We start from the raw sequence: 15,648 nt of genomic DNA on the forward strand, positions 1-15,648 counted from the left end.
GCAGTGCTTATCTTTTCCATTCATTTGGAGTTGAGGCATATAGCTGGATCTACACCACCAATGGCATAGGATGTGGATTCATCTTGACATAAGACTACTTTTGTCATCTAAAAACATCTCACAAAGTTTATAATGACCCCTTTAATAATTATGTTGTTCTCTTTACTTTGCCTTGTATGATTTACTGCTATACACAATTAGCGTTCCAGTGTTGTGAATCTTCTCTTTTTATCTATGCCAAAACCAATGCAAATGTCACTCTTGCACTAATCATGTAGGAGATGCATTGTTGTATTCTATTCTATTCAGTTTAATCTTATGAATATGTATTCCATATTTTATATTTTGATTTACAATATACGTATGGTATGTAGGTGGTGAACGAAACGTATACATAATCTCCACTCAGGCTCGTCTCTCAGGAATCACAAATCTGACAACTCAGGGAATACTTCTGATTTTTTTTCGAAGGCTTGGAAGGGGCGATGGAGGAGGGTTGGGATTGGGGTGCAATGTTTGTCTATATTAGTTGTATGTGTGCAGTGAAAGACAAGGGAGTGTTCTGGTGCCAAATCAAAGTGCATGACAATAAAATGGTAGAGGACCTCTGGGTCCAGTTTTGAATGTCTCGGCATAACAGTAAAACTATTTTTCTCTAATCCGCACAAAATGGTTTAAAATGGCAGTTAATCATGAAGAATAAAACAAATTCATAGCGTGTCCTTAAAACTAGTCTTAAAATGTTTTGACATGTGAGACGATATGAGTTATTACACACTATATTAAATACTTATACTTTGTCAACATATCTAATACCACATCTGCTGATGTTCTCTATTATTTTGCCCTACATAATAATATGTCATGACAGGCCTATACTATTCCTCTATTGTTGTATTTTTCCCTCTATAATCGTTGTTGATGGGGAGTTTATGAGAATATTGTTACCAAATTAAGGGATTGGGTTAGTAGTATTAGACATATTGGGGTTGTCTCGTCTCAATAGGTGGATTGCCCAGATTGTTGTTATTGGGCAATGGGATATATTATTTCCCAAGTCGTACAGGTTTAAGGAAGTGATACATGTTTTAACACAGGATTTTGTCATGCAAAGAAATTTGTTGAAAGCACATGTCCATTGATTCAGTCATGTGGGGGACTATATCGCACATAGAACTCATGTGTATAATAAGATTCAAGTTTTTTTAAATGAACATGTGTACTTGCCGGGTTTAGAAAATGTTGCCGTATGAATGTCAATGAAGGGAAAGCCTGATTGCCACTGATGACCTAAACCCTTCCCATTAACAAAGAGACGCACAACTCACGTGTATTTTGCTCATCTCTGGTTAGTAAAGCCCTCTGATGGTTAAATTACATCAGAGTTGTGTCACAATGTGACACAACTACTATCTCTCAAATTCTCCACTGTGGACTGATGAAAAGTAATATTACTCATTTCTGCAGAGGTCATTGCTTAGATCATAACACTGTTTCACTGTTCTGGACTAGTAGAAATAAGCAAGTGCCAAACTGAATGAATATAACGTAAACAAAGCTGTTGTACCTCAATAACTATATTTGCTAAATTGGTATCTTGTATGGCACAGCTAAAGTTGTTTTTGAACCATGTGTGTTTGAGCAAAACTGTTTTACCTCAACCTATTTAGACTCCCCATTGATGTGTTTTTGTCACATTGTGATTTGATTGTTGATTGTTAGATGGGTTAGATTTATCTTAAAAGGCAAAGGACTGAGTATATTATCATGTCCTCAGGGTTACATGGAAACCACAGAAAAACATATAGGCTACTGCATACACAAGTTACTCTTGTGTCATGTTTATGCTTTTTGTGCTATTACATCATTTGTGATCATGGGCCATTTGATGCAGTTGTGTGGTATCTATGGGGGATGTTGCCTGTCATTTCCAAAGAATGTGCATTTATTATACTGAGGAATGTATCAATGTTTACTGCCATAAACCTTTGGCTCTTGAACCATATAATCTTATGCTCAGGTATCTCAAGCACCTCAGGATACTGGGATGATTGGTTGGATTTGTTATTCACTTCCTCATTTCGTTAAATGGTGTAAAGCATGCATTAAAAAAAAACTGTGACTAACAGTTTACTGATTTGTGAAGATACAATTTTCCTACTAGTTAATAAAAAACATCTGCCAATGTGTTTCCTGGTGTAGTTTTTTCTCCCAATGCAACAATATGCACAATGCTGCTCATACTTATAATTTGCATTAAATGGTCGGAAACTGTTCCGCATTCATCCGCCAGAGGCAGGGGCAGTCTACTCTTGTTTATACTCTGTGCGCAATGTGCAGGGGATTGTGGGAAGATGAGCGGTGTGAACCCTGCTAGCAGAGCGATAGAAAAAGGTCAGCTCTGCTATACTTTATGCAAATTACACGCCACAGCTGCCGTTAACCAATCAGGTGAGGAGCAGATGTTTGCTTGAAAATCTTCCTTTCATGAAACATAGTTCCGCCTGTCATTAGTTCCGGGCAAGCAAAATCAGAAAAGCCCACTAGTCATCGCTGTGTCTGGTTTTCCAATTCCATATGATTTTGCTTTACTAGAATACAGAGACAAAATCATAAGGTCAATGGCATGGAGGAGGATTGCAGAGGTTGTTGGTGTGGATGGTGTGTGAAGAGAAATTTGCACAACAATATTTGCTTGTGCTGCTAGCTAGCTATGAACATCAAGCAACCTTAATCTCAAAACGGTGATCAAAGCCACCATTTGTGAATGTGTTGAGTAAATTAAATTGTGGAATGTGCCCACCAAAGGACAGAAATCACCAGTAACACACATTATAACATTGTAAATTAAACACTAACCATCAATTTCCCATGTAATATGCTACCAATTGGAATATGGTATCTTAACATTAGGATTCTTATATATTTTAGGTTATTGCTCTTTCATTATACTTGTGTCATTACTGATTGTAATATCACTTCCTGTAAAATCCGGGTTGGATGCGCGCTGTGTTATTAAGAAGCAGTGCGGCTAGGTTGTGTTGTGTATCGGAGGACGCATGACTTTCAACCTTCGTCTCTCCCGAGCCCGTACGGGAGTTGTAGCGATGAGACAAGATAGTAGCTACTACAACAATTGGACACCACGAAATTGGGGAGAAAAAGGGGTAAAAATTCAACAACAACAACAAAAAATGTTTAGCCCTTTTTCTCCCCAATTTCGTGGTATCCAAATGGTATCCAAACACCGTGCACCTGGCAACCTTGGTTAGCGCGCGCACTGCGCCCGGTCTCCACGGGAATCTCTAGTTCGCGATGAGACAAGGATATCCCTACCCGCCAAGCCCTCCCTAACCCGGACTACGCTAGGCCAATTGTGCTTCGCCCACAGACCCCCGGTCGCGGCCTTTTACGACAGAGCCTGGGCGGAACCCAGAGCCTCTGATGGCACAGCTGGTGCTGCAGAGTTTCGCATAATTTGTATTTAATTGTAAGTAAGTCAGCCTATATGCGCAATTTAATTACTATGCTGATTTAATACAATGAAATGTTTTTAAAATGCTGAGCGCTTAATGTCACTGACTCCCTACCAGTCTAGTGTCTCACTCGCAAATTCTTCACAATGTATTTCTTTGTAGGCTATAGCCTTGAAATAATAGAAATAATATAGCCGAAATAATTCATTTCCGTTCCCGTTCCTTCTTAGGCTCCCTGTCTGGCCCCTGACCTATTTAGAGTGTTTATATGCAGTTTAATATAACATGTAGCCTATTTGAAATGATGAGAGCTTCTTACATTCCCCTTTTCATGTTTATTAAAATACTTTTCATTCCAATCATGTAGTTTGGTTTCAATACTTCAAAACCAAATGGTAGGTCCAGGTAGTCACAAAAATAGATAGGTGTTGGTTAAATTGTGATTTTAATGAATGGAACGAATTTGGTGCCACAGTTGTTTTTTTTCTGTGAGTGGAGCTGTTTTTAGCAGAGCGCTTGGAAAGAATGTGGCGAGTCGTGCATAAACACCACTCCATGTATGATGAGCGGGATTTCCGACCACTCAACCCCTGCTCACATACACTGCTGTAGACTGAGCCTAATAATGCCTTTTTCATTTAATTTGTATTTCATTCTAAGTAAGTCACAGCCTATATGCCAATTTATAGACTACAGGCCTAATGATTTAATATACAATGAAATGTTGTTTAAATGCTGAGCGCTTAATGTCCATGACTCCCCACCAGCCTAGTGTGTCCCACTTGAAAATCTTCACAATGTACTTCTTTGTAGGCGAAAGCCTTGAACTAATAGAAATAATATAGCCTAAATAATTCATTTCCATTCCTCTTAGGCTCCCTGTCTGGCTCCTAACCTATTTAGAGTGAATATATTCTGTGTAATGTGACATGTAGCCAGGGTTGTGAAGTAATGTATTACATGTAATCCATTACATGTAAGGGATTACAAATAACAGTAACTGTAATCCGTTACCTTACCAGGAAAAATATTGTAATCAGATTACAGATACTTTTAGAAAACTAGATGACTACTTAGATGATTACTTTTAAATTCATAAAGTATGTTTATTAGTATGTGATTCACATCAATGTGCTATGTAGATATCAATAATAAGTGATATCCCTATCGCCGTAGACTATACCAATGCTGTCATCCTTACCTCCAAGCGTTTATTAAGGTTGGATAATCTTTGCATGCCGACAGCAGTCTCACCATTGGAAGACATACCTTGGACTGTAGACTACAAAAGCCTATTCCTGCTCTTTTCCCGCGATCGATCAAACACATTTGGTGTGTCATCATATTGGGCTCTGACTTGTGGTCAGACTCGCTTAGGTGGAACAAACTTAAATTTGCGCCTTTTTTCAATGCTGATTTGAATGTCATTGAGAAAACAGAGAAGGATTCCCCAACTGGACGCATTCGGCCCGTGGGTGATTTTATCTGGCCATCCAAGTTTTATGAGCAATAAATAATACTAAAATGTTTTAAATTTTTTTGTTGTTGGTCATAAACGACTAAAAACATCAGCAAATCAGCTCCAAGTGATTTTTATTTTGGAAAAATATTCCAAAGTATTCCCACACACCATAGTGATCGTATACAAATGTAAGCGCGGTTTGAAATTATTATGATTAGTAAAATAGTATATGTTCTTGTGGTCAAATTGCAGTCTACAAACATAAGTAATCATCTAGTTTTTCAAAAGTATCTGTCATCTGATTACAATATTTTTACTGGTAATGTAACATATTACAGTTATCATTTTTTTGTAATCTGTTACTCCCCAACCCTGTCCAAATGTTACGTTATTGATTACAATTCTGGACAGCTAACTAGTAACTGTAATGGATTACATTTAGAAAGTAACCGACCCAACCCTGCATGTAGCCTATTTGAAATGATGAGCGCTTCTTACGTTCACCTTTTCATGTTTATTAATTAGGGATAGGCGTTCCACTAGCGACCCATTTCGAACAACATTCGGTGAAATTGCAGAGCGCCAAATTCAAAATACAGAAATACTCATAATAAACATTCATAAAAGATACAAGTGTTATACATTGGCTTAAAGATTAACTTGTTAATCCAGCCGCTGTGTCAGATTTCAAAAAGCCTTTACGGTGAAAGCATACCATGTGATTATCTGAGGACAGCGGCCCGCTTACAAAAGCATACAAACATTTTTAAGCCAAGTAGAGGAGTCAAGAAAATCAGAAATAGCGATTAAATTAATCACTTACCTTTGATGATCTTCATCTGGTTGCAGTCACAAGAGTCCCTGTTACACAATAAATGTTTGTTTTGTCCCTCTTTATATCCCAAAAACTCTGTTTTGTTGGTGCGTTTTGTTCAGTAATCCACTTGCTCAAAGGCGGTCACAAAATGCAGACGAATACATCCTAATAGTAACCGGTAAAGTTTGTCAAAACATGTCAAATGATGTTTATAATTAATCCTCAGGTTGTCTATTGTCTAAATAATCGGTAATATTTCACCTGGACAATAGCGTATTCAATAGAAAGGAAAAACGACGAAGGGCGCACAATCGGTCACGTGCGCAAACCAGCTCTGCTTCATTCTACAATCCACTGACAAAATGGTCTCATTCTTCCTAATTTTTCAGAAAACAAGCATGAAACAATGTCTAAAGACTGTTGACATCTAGTGGAAGCCATAGGAACTGCAATCTGGGTCCTAAACCCATTACATACTGTATAGGCATTCAATTGAAAAGTACCCACATCAAAAAAATCCCACTTCCTGGATGGATTGTGTTTTTTAGCAGAGCCGTTGGAAAGAACACGGAGTGCCAGGATTTCAGACTGCTCAACTAGGCGTGAACCTATTCTAGTAAATAGGCTAAGTAAATGTTAATGTTAAATGTTAAAAAACGCTGTGTTATGAAATCAAATCTAATTTTATTTGTCACATGTGCCGAATATAACAGGTGTAGACCTTACTGTGAAATGCTTATTTACATACAAGCCCTTATCAATGCAGTTCAAGAAAGAATTAAGAAAATATTTACCATATAAACTAAAGTAAAAAAAATACTAAAAAGTAACACAATAAAATATAACAATAACTTGGCAATATACAGGGGGTACCGGTGCAGGGGTACAGATTAGTCAAGGTAATTTGTACATGTAAGTAGGGGTAAAACGACTATGCATAGATAATACACAACGAGTAGCAGCAGTGTAAATAGTCCAGGTGGCCATTTGATAAATTGTTCAGCAGTCTTAGAAGCTGTTAAGGAGCCTTTTGGTCCTAGACTTGGTGCCTCCCGTACCGCCTGCAGAGAGAACAATCTATGACTTGGGTGACTGGAGTCTTTGACAATGTTTTGGGCTTTCCTCTGACACCGGATGCCGAGCAGTTGCCATACCAGGCGGTGATGCAACTGCTCAGGATGTTCTCGATTATGCAGCTGTAGAACTTTTTGAGGATTTGGGGACCAATGCAAATATTTTCAGTCTCCAGAGGGAAACTGGTGTGGTGTTTGGACCATGATAGTTTGTTGGTGATGTGGATATCAAGGAACTTGAAACTCTCGACCCGCTCCACTACAGCCTCGTCAATGTTAATGGCGGCCTGTTCGGCCCGCCTTTTCCTGTAGTCCACGATCAGCTCCTTTGTCTTGCTGACATTGAGGGAGAGGTTGTTGTTCTGGCACCACACTTCCAGGTCTCTGACCTCCTCCATATAGGCTCACATAATTGTCAGTAATCAGGCCTACCACTGTTGTGTCGTCAGCAAACTTAATGATGGTTTTGGAGTCGTGCTTGGCCACGCAGTCGTAGGTGAACAGGGAGTACAGGAGGGGACTAAGCACACACCCCTGAGGGGCCCCAGTGTTGAGGATCAGCGTGTTGCGGATGTGTTGTTGCCTACCCTTACCACCTGGGGGCGGCCCGTCAGGAAGTCCAGGTTCCAGTTGCAGAGGGAGGTGTTTAGTTCCAGGGTCCTTAGCTTAGTGATGAGCTTTGTGTGCACTATGGTGTTGAACACTGTGCTGTAGTCAATTAACAGCATTCCCCACATACATGTAGGTGTTCCTTTTGTCCAGGTGGGAAAGGGCAGTGCGATTGAGATTGTGTCATCTGTGGATCTGTTGGGGCGGTATGCGAATTCGAGTGGGTCTAGGGTATCCGGGATGATGCTGTTGAAGTGAGCCATGACCAGCCTTTCAAAGCACTTCATGGCTACCGACGTAAGTGCGACGGGGCGGTAATCATTTAGGCAGGTTACCTTCCCTTTCTTGGGCACATGGACTATGGTGGCCTGCTTGAAACATGTAGGCATTACAGACTCGGTCAGGGAGAGGTTGAAAATGTCAGTGAAGAAACTTGCCAGTTGGTCCACGCGTGCTTTGATTACTCATCCTGGTAATCCGTCTGGCCCCGCGGTTTTGTGAATGTTAACCTGTTTAAAGATCTTGCTCACATCGGCTACCGAGACCGTAATCACACAGTCGTCCGGAACAGCTGGTGCTCTCATGCATGCTTCAGTGTTGCTTGCCTCGAAGCGAGCATAAAAGGCATTTAGCTTGTCTGGTAGTCTCGCGTCACTGGGCAGCTCGCGGCTGTGTTTCCCTTTGTTGTACGTAATAGTTTTCAAGCCCTGCCACGTATTGAACCTTTGCTTGTTTAATTGTTAGTCTGAGGGCGTAGAGGGATTTCTTATAAGTGTCTGGATTAGTGTCCCGCTCCTTGAAAGTGGCAGCTCTAGCCTTTAGCTCGATGCGGATGTTGCCTGTAATCCATGGCTTCTGGTTGGGATATGTATGTACAGTCACTGTGGGGACGACGTCGTCGATGCACTTGTTGATGAAGCCGATGACTGAGGTAGTATACTCCTCAATGCCATTGGATGAATCTGTGCTAGCAAAACAGTCCTCTAGTGTAGCATCCGCATCATCAGCCCACTTCCGTGTTGAGCGAGTCACTGGTACTTCCTGCTTTAGTTTTTGCTTGTAAGCAGGAATGAGGAGGATAGAATTATGGTCAGACTTACCAAATGGAGGGCGAGGGAGAGCTTTTTATGCGTCTCTGTGTGTGGAGTAATGGTGGACTAGAGTTTTTTTCCCTCTGGTTGCACATGTGACATGCTGGTAGAAATTAGGTAAATCGAATTGAAGTTGGACTGTATTACAGTCCCCGGCCACTAGGAGCGCCGCTTCTGGAGGAGTATTTTCTTGTTTGCTTATGGCCTTATACAGCTCGTTGAGTGTGGTCTTAGTGCCAGCATCGGTGGTAAAGTATGTGAAATACCTGGATTTCTGCATAAATTGGTCATCAAATTTGATCTGATCTTAATCTAAATCACAAACAATAGACCAACATAATGTGCTTATAATGTATCCAGAACGCCGCAGCCCGTCTGGTGTTCAACCTTCCCAAGTTCTCTCACGTCACCCCGCTCCTCCGCTCTCTCCACTGGCTTCCAGTTGAAGCTCGCATCCGCTACAAGACCATGGTGCTTGCCTACGGAGCTGTGAGGGGAACGGCACCTCAGTACCTCCAGGCTCTGATCAGGCCCTACACCCAAACAAGGGCACTGCGTTCATCCACCTCTGGCCTGCTCGCCTCCCTACCACTGAGGAAGTACAGTTCCCGCGCAGCCCAGTCAAAACTGTTCGCTGCTCTGGCCCCCCAATGGTGGAACAAACTCCCTCACGATGCCAGGACAGCGGAGTCAATCACCACCTTCCGGAGACACCTGAAACCCCACCTCTTTCAGGAATACCTAGGATAGGATAAAGTAATCCTTCTCACCCCCCTTAAAAGATTTAGATGCACTATTGTAAAGTGGCTGTTCCACTGGATGTCTTAAGGTGAACGCACCAATTTGTAAGTCGCTCTGGATAAGAGCGTCTGCTAAATGACTTAAATGTAAATGTAATGTAAATGTGCTTAAACTAATAACAAACAAAATATTGTATTTTTCTTGTCTATATTGAATACATAATTTCAACATTCACAGTGTATGTTGGAAAAGGTATGTGAACCTTTAGGCTAATGACTTCTCCAAAAGCTAATTGGATTCAGGAGTCAGCTAACCTGGAGTCCAATCAATTAGACGAGATTGGAGATGTTGGTTAGAGCTGCCTTGCCCTATAAAAAAACACTCACAAAATGTGTGTTTGCTATTCACAAGAAGCATTGCCTGATGTGAACCATGTGAAGACCTAAGATTAAGAATTGTTGACTTGCATAAAGCTGGAAAGGGTTACAAAAGTGTCTCTAAAAGCCTTGATGTTCATCAGTCCGTGGTAAGACAAATTGTCTATGAATGGAGAAAGTTCAGCACTGTTGCTACTCACCCTAGGAGTGGCTGTCCTGCGAAGATGACTGCAAGAGCACAGCGCAGAATGCTCAATGAGGTTAAGAAGAATCCTAGAGTGTCAGCTAAAGACTTACAGAAATCTCTGGAACATCAGTCCACAGAATATTTTGCCAGTAGCGCTGTGGAATATCCAGGTGCACTTTTGCAAACATTTTGCAAAAGTTTTTTCTGGACAGCAGTGGCTTCTTTCGTGGTGTCCTCCCATGAACACCATTGTCATTTAGTGTTTTACGTATTGTAGACTCGTCAACAGAGATGTTAGCATTTATGTAAGTCTTTAGCTGACACTCTAGGAACAGTTTTGTAAAGAGGAATGGTCCAAAATTCCTCCTGGCCGTTGTGCAAGTCTGATCCGCAACTACAGAAAACGTTCGGTTGAGGTTATTGCTAAGAAAGGAGGGTCAACCAGTTATTAAATCCAAGGGTTCACATACTTTTTCCACCCGGCACTGTGAATGTTTACATGGTGTGTTCAATAAAGACATGACAACGTATAATTGTTTGTGTGTTATTAGTTTAAGTAGACTGTATTTGTCTATTTTTGGGACCTTGATGAAGATTAGATCACATTTTATGGCCAATTTATGCAGAAATCCAGGTATTTCCAAAGGGTTCACATACTTTTTCTTGCCACTGTACATATCTCCCTGGCATATTACATCATTTATGCAGCAGCATACAAAACATGTGCTGTGCTCATTTGAACAGGAAAGTTGCAAATTTCTTGTGGGCATATTTTGTCATCAAACTTTGTCATCAAGTCTGGCATTCTCTGGATTTATGGTGCTTTCAAGACAACTGGGAACTCGGGGGGGAAAATACAAGGTTGAATCATGACATCAGTGATATTCAGGTCGGAGCTCTAGGAGGCCAGAGTTCCCGACTTGGAATTCCGAGTTGGATGACTATTTAAAACGTATTTTCCCAGTCAGAGCTTGTTTTTTCTCAGAGTTCCCAGTTGTCTTGAACTCACTGAAGTCTGATATTTCCCAGTTCTGAGTTTCCAGTTGTTTTGAACACAACCAATATATTAAAACTTTTCTGGCCCATGGCATGTTAATGTTTATCCTTTTAAGCGTGAAAAAGAGACCCTTAAACCCAGATTTGGACCACACACCCTCTCCACTGAATTGCAGGTTAGAAGCTTTGTAACGCTTGCAGTTAGCCACTGATTCCCTCCATACCACTCATTGTTGAATTTGTGATTTCCTACTTGTGTAACGTTTATGTCCAATGGCCGATGAACACCGATACGTTTTATCTACAATTTCTGTTGACATCACAAGGATTGAAATGTTTTGCCAGAGATTGTCGACGTGATTCATGATGATGACTGCTTGTCTAGCTTTCTAGCTAAGATTTTGAAAGTATGATGTTGACATGATCAGTCCAATCAAAGCTACATAAATAATTTAATCTGTGGCCAATGACCTTGGGCCTTTTTTGGATGGGTACTTCTAATATAACTCTGTGGCAGCAGCCAAGGGGCTTGAATGTTTTTGCTCTCACCGTAGATTTTGTGGTGATGTAGTATCCCCATGACTGACAGAACGATGAACCAATCATGACGTCACTAGAGAACATGACCAACCCCTATGCTCCTTATTTTCTGCTTGCTGTCCCACCACTACAGAAAGCACTGAGCTAGACTGAAACACCTGCATTTTGGACATGGCTTACTCAAGAAAGCAAAAAATAAACCAAGTTTGTATCCGGCTTTATCAACTCAATGATTTTCTTTTTTTTACCTTGTTTGCAAACTGATACGTGACATGTATTAATGCCAAAATAACATGCAAAACAGGCAACAAGAAACATTTTGGACTCAAAACAGGTGGGTATTTGCCCCACCTGCGGTGAATTACGAGTCACCATTGAGTAGGTATAGTAGTTAGATAGGGCAGGTTGTGGGATGACATGAAAATATTCTTCAGTTTTAGTCTCTAGAAGGGAAAACTACAAAGACGGAGAGATAATAGGGCTGTAACGGTTTTCTATTGGTGAAGGAGAGTCGGACCAAACTGCAGCGTGTAGATTTCGATCCATGTTTAATAAAACAACGTAACATGAATCAAAATACAAACTCAACAAAACAATAAACGTAATGAAAACCGAAACAGCCTAAACTGGTGCAAACTACCACAGAATAAGGACATCAAGACACTAAGGACAATCACCCACAATACAACCAAAGAATATGGCTGCCTAAATATGGTTCCCAATCAGAGACAACGGTAAACACCTGCCTCTGATTGAGAACCACTTCAGACAGCCATAGACTCTCCCAGAACACCCCACTAAGCTACAATCCCACTAAGCTACACACCACATACAAAAACCCATGTCACACCCTGGCCTGACCAAAACATAAAGAAAAACACAAAATACTTCGACCAGGGCGTGACAAGGGCTGTCTAATTGTAATAAATTGAAGCCTGTTTTTTAAAGTTCGTACATTTAAAAGCAGGTCAGTGACATAAAGGAGGATTGCAGAGATATTGGTGTTGATGGTGGGTAAAGATATATTTGCAAAGCCACAATTTCCTTTACCCAAAGTACCCATTCATGTACATGTAGGCCTATGTATTTTACAGGAAGTGATATAACAATCAGTCATGACACAAGTATAATGAAAGAGCAATTAGCTAAAATATATGAGAATCCTAATGTTAAGATACCATAATCCAATTGATAGCATATTACATGGTAAATTCATGCTTTCTCTATCATTTACAATGTTATAATGTGTGTTACTGGTGATTTCTGTCCTTTGGTGGGCACATTTCACAATTTAATTTACTCAACACATTCACAAATGGTGGCTTTGATCACAGTTTTGAGGTTAAGGTTGCTTGGTGTAGCTTGATGTAGCTAGCAGCACAAGCAAACAATCTGCAAATCCCGCTTCACCCAGCATCAACACCAACAGTCGCTGCAATCCTCCTCCATGCCATTGATTTTGTCTCTGTATTCTAAACTCAGCCAAAAAAAAGAAACGTCCCTTTTCAGGACCCTGTCTTTCATAGATATTTTGTAAAAATCCAAATAATTTTACAGATCTTCATTATAAAGGGTTTAAATACTGTTTACCATGCTTGTTCAATGAACCATAAAAAAATAATGAACATGCCCCTGGTAACGGTCATTAAGACACTAACAGCTTACAGACGGTAGGCAATTAAAGTCACAGTTATGAAAACTTAGGACACTAAAGAGGCCTTTCTACTGACTCTGAAAAACACAAAAAGAAAGATGCCCAGGGTCCCTGCTCATCAGCGTGAACGTGCCTTAGGCATGCTGCAAGGAGGCATGAGGACTGCAGATCTGGCCAGGGCAATAGATTGCAATGTACATACTGTGAGACGTTTTGTCTCACCAGGGGTGACAGTCAGATTTGCATTTATCGTCAAAGGAATGAGCGTTACACCAAGGCCTGTACTCTGGAGCGGGATTGATTTGGAGGTGGAGGGTCTGCCATGGCCTGGGGCGGTGTGTCACAGCATCATCGGACTGAGCTTGTTGTCATTGCAGGCAATCTCAACGCTGTACGCTACAGGGAAGACACCCTCCTCCCTCACATGGTACACTTCCTGTAGGCTCATCCTAACATGACCCTCCAGCATGACAATGCCACCAGCCATACTGCTCATTCTGTGTGTGATTTCCTGCAAGACAATATCAGTGTTCTGCCATGGCCAGCGACGAGCCCGGATCTCAATCCCATTGAGCACATCTGGGACCTGTTGGATCGGAGGGTGAGGGCTAGGGCCATTCCCCCCAGAAATGTCAGGGAACTTGCAGGTGCCTTGGTGGAAGAGTGGGGTAACATCTCACAGCAAGAACGGGCAAATCTGGTGCAGTCCATGAGGAGGAGATGCACTGCAGTACTTAATGCAGCTGGTGGCCACACCAGATACTGACTGTTACTTTTGATTTTGACCTCCCCCTTTGTTCAGGCACACATTATTCCATTTCTGTTAGTCACATGTCTGTGGAACTTGTTCAGCTTATGTCTCAGTTGTTGAATCATGTTCATACAAATATTTACACATGTTAAGTTTGCTGAAAATAAACGCAGTTAACAGTGAGAGGACGTTTCTTTTTTTGCTGAGTTTAGCAAAGCAAAATCATATAGAATTGGAAACCAGACATAGCAATGATTTGCTTTCCTCCATCTTTTTTGTTGTGCTTGCTCAGAACTAATGACAGGCTGAACTGTGTTTCATGAGCAATCTTCTACTACTCACCTACTTGGTTAACCGCAGTGGTGGCAACGTGAAATTTGCATAAAGTACAGCAGAGCACCGCTCCTGCGCATTGCTCTGCGTGCTCCTGTTGGAAATGAATGGGGGGCGGAACTTTCTCTGGCGAATTTGGAAGTGGTGGAACGCCTACTTGACTCTGACATGCCAAGGGTTAATCCAAGATGGCCAGGGTTTATGCTTTTTATGATTTAAAATGAAGGTGTCAAGTATCGCATGGTTATTATGTAAAATAACCGAGGTGATGAGGCATACAGTATGTAGAACCTTCACCAGTGGATCCACCACTCAACAACAACAGCTATCAAGCGCAAGGGGTAGTATTTGTAGGGATTCAACTGAATCTTCGATCAATGGTTGTATGGCCCTATTGCACAGAAACCACGGGAAGCCTTCTCAAGTTGTTCAGTAAGAATGTTAGCTATGTTAAAATATTGAGTACTATGTACCATTGAGTCTGGATGTAAATGCAATGCTGCCGTGACGTACTGTCATAGTTACAGATGTATCGGAAGAGAGAATCCAGGAGACTTCAAATGTGTCTTGTGTGTTTTACAGGGAGGAGAGCATGGAGCTCTGTTGGTGCTAAGAGTGTCCTTGTAAAGTTGTTGGCAGCCCCCGTCAATCCTCACGTAAACATGATCCAAGGTTAAAAAAATAAGGAAAGAAAAAAACAACACACTGGTGAAACACACAATTACATTTATTGTTTAGTTCCTGTCATGAATTAATTGGATCGAGATCAAATTGATCCTAACCATAGTTGTATTTTGCTCTATGTATCAGAAAGGAAGCTGGTTTATAAACATACAGTAGAATTGAACAGGTGAACAGAGAGTTGATCTTTTGCATTGATGTGTGTATGGCTACCACCATGAGTAGATCATGTTTCAGAATTCGGGCAGAGCAGCATAGGTTTGAGAATAAGTCAATCCAAAACATTGGTCAGACGGTCTGTTACAGATCCACAGCAATTTGCAATTGTTGTTGTCTTTCATAAACCTTTTGTCTGTCAGATAGCCTAGGCCTACAGTAAATGTCACTGCAAAAGTTTAACATTCTGCCATCACCTATGAAGACATTTGATCAAGTTTGCTATTGCTATTTCCTTTAGGTGCATGGAGCAAAAAACTTGAAATTATAATAGCCTAACTAATAGTCACAATTAAATGAGAGATGTGCAGGGTAATTTGGTGTATGGATACTACAGGAAATATAAACTCATCATGCCCAGAAAAGGTGAGGAATTTATTCTTAAAATGTTATGATATACATATCATGACCAAAAGTATTAGGACACCTGCTCTTCGAATATCTCATTCAAAAATGATGGGCATTAATATGGAGTTGGTCCCCCCTTTGCTGCTATAACAGCATCCACATTGCTGCAGGGACTTACTTCCATTCAGCCACAATAGCATTTGTGAGGTTGGGCACTGATGTTAGGCAATTAGGCCTGGCTCAACTCCATTTAACACCTTTCATCCCAAAGGTGTTCAATGGTGCCGTTGTTGCTC

This window comes from Oncorhynchus nerka, linkage group LG3 (genome assembly GCF_034236695.1).
Source record: "Oncorhynchus nerka isolate Pitt River linkage group LG3, Oner_Uvic_2.0, whole genome shotgun sequence".
In the NCBI taxonomy this organism is placed as follows: Eukaryota; Metazoa; Chordata; class Actinopteri; order Salmoniformes; family Salmonidae; genus Oncorhynchus; species Oncorhynchus nerka.